Genomic DNA, 2271 nt, shown 5'->3' with positions numbered 1-2271 from the left:
TAAGGTTATGAAACCCAAAAGCAATTTTACTCTTGCAAGTTCTGGATTTCCCAATGTATCTTGTCATACTCAGCAGATAGAAGACAATAGATTATGGTATTGCATCTCTATCTTCTTATTTTGAGATCTTGTGTTTGTAATCCTCATGATCATCACTAGCCTCTATGTGGTTACCCTCCTGTACCGACACCACAAGACAGCCCGGCACCTCCATAGTCCCAGGCTTGTCTCACAGCCAGCACCAGAGAACAAAGCCACACACATCATCTTGCTGTTGGTCAGCTGTTTCGGGTTCTTCTATTGCTCGAACAACATCATGGACTTTTATTACTTTTACACAGCAGTGAAAATTCCAACACTGGAAGTGATCGTTTGTATTTTTCATCAGGTTACCTAGCCATGTCCTTTTTTGCCTTACAAAGAATAATAAAAGTCTTTCCAAATGTACACTCTCCCTTTCATTGATGGGAAGTACCAGTTGTCATAAAGCATTCAATGGCTAATTATACAGCCAAAATTTTTGCTCAAAAGCAGTGAAGTTCCTAGTAATGTACATGGGAAATAAAACTGTGTGTATAAATTGTGTGTATTGAGCACTTGAAGTCTTATTCAACTTCAGACATGCTGTAATTCTTAAACATTGAGGGAGTATGATTTCTCAAACATTCTCATTTTATATTTATATCCCCTGTTGTTGCTGTATTTCAGTTTGGTGCCATAGTATTGCATATACATTTATTTGAATTAGGGAAGGGAAGGGAAACAACAGAATGGTGAGATAAAGGACATGGGTTGAGCCAATGCAACAGCAATATATAGAAGACAATGTGTTGGAAATGATCTGTACAAATTTTGGGGGGTGAGGAGGTAGGAGGGAGGGGGATAGAAAGTAGGAAAAAGGAGGGAAGTATAACAAGTTTGTCAAAAAATGTATTTATTACCTTACTGCTGTAACTATAACCACTCTGTACATTACCTTGAAAAAATATATATGTTGTTTTTTTTGTCGGTGGTGAGGCCAGAACTCTGGGCCTGGGCACTGTCCCTCAGCTCTTCAGCTCAAGGCTAGTGCTCTACTACTTGAACCACAGTGCTACTTCCTGCATTTTCTGCTTATGTGGTGCTGAGGAATCATACTCTGGACCTCATGCATGCAAGGCAAGCACTGTACAACTAAGCCACGTTCCGAGTCCTTGACAATATTCTTTTAAGTTTTTTTTCGCGTTTTTGTCGTTTCATGGGGCTTGAACTCTGACCCTGGATGCTGGCCCTGAGCTCTTCAGCTCAAGGCGAGCACTCTACCACTTGAGCCACAGGGCTACTTCTGGTTTTATGGTGGTTAATTGGATATTAGACTCTCACAGCCTTTCCTACCTGGGCTGGCTTTGAACCTTGATCCTCAGATCTCAGCCTCCTGAGTAGCTAGGGTTACAGGCATGAGCCACCAGTGCCCAGCTCAAAAAAAAAGTTTCATGTTGCTTAGTTACTTAAACTATTATTGGTGGGGGACAGGAAATGTGGCTTAGTGGTAGAGTGCTTGCCTAGCATGCATGAAGCCCTGGGCTCAATTCCTCAGAACCACATACACAGAAAAAGCCAGAAGTAGTATAGTGGCTCAAGTGGTAGAGTGCTAGCCTTGAGCCAAAGAAGCTCAGGAACAAGCCAGGCATCGCTGGCTCTTGCCTATAATCCTTCCTACTCAGGAGGCTGAGATCTAAGGATCCAAGGTCAAAGCCAGTCCAACCAGGAATGTCCAATAAACCACTCAGAAAGATGAAGTTCTGGGAAGATTGTGGAGGAGAAGCTGGAATCTGAACAAGCTCTCGCATAGAAAGCAGTTTTAGAGTTCCATTGAACAGTCCTAAGCCAAAGAATCACACCAAGTGTGCCATCACAGGACAGAGAGTTAGGAAAGAGAGGGGAAGCCAAGGCAAGGAGACACATCTGAGCGCTTGCCAGCAGCCGCCGCCACGGCGGCAGGGTCGTGGCGGCGACCGCAGGGCACCCAAACCTGAGCCACAGGGAGTCTGGGACGAAGGAGCCAGACGCAGCAAGTGAGTGGATTCTACTCAACACCAGCAAGAACCAACAAGGAGCAGACATCTTCATCCTGCAGTTTGCAGACCAGAGATGACCCAGGAACCAAGACTCGGTGTGAGTAGAAGCCTGATGTCCTCACTCCTTCTCAGGGAGCAGAGGAGGGAAGGCCACCCCTCCCCCCCCAGCACTGGTGATCTCCATCTTGGATACCGACAAAGCTCGGAGGAGCTG

The 2271-nt window shown here is 45.2% G+C and overlaps 1 pseudogene; it reads left to right on the top strand.

Annotated features, from left to right (window-relative positions):
* LOC106000913 overlaps nt 1-503 on the top strand; it is a 1109-nt pseudogene extending 606 nt beyond the window's left edge.
* Nucleotides 504-2271: the final 1768 nt, after the last annotated feature.

This window comes from Dipodomys ordii, unplaced genomic scaffold (assembly GCF_000151885.1).
Source record: "Dipodomys ordii isolate 6190 unplaced genomic scaffold, Dord_2.0 Scaffold250, whole genome shotgun sequence".
Classification (NCBI taxonomy): domain Eukaryota; kingdom Metazoa; phylum Chordata; class Mammalia; order Rodentia; family Heteromyidae; genus Dipodomys; species Dipodomys ordii.
The sequence above is the reverse complement of the archived record's forward strand: the minus strand, read 5'-3'. Positions and strand labels throughout refer to the sequence as shown.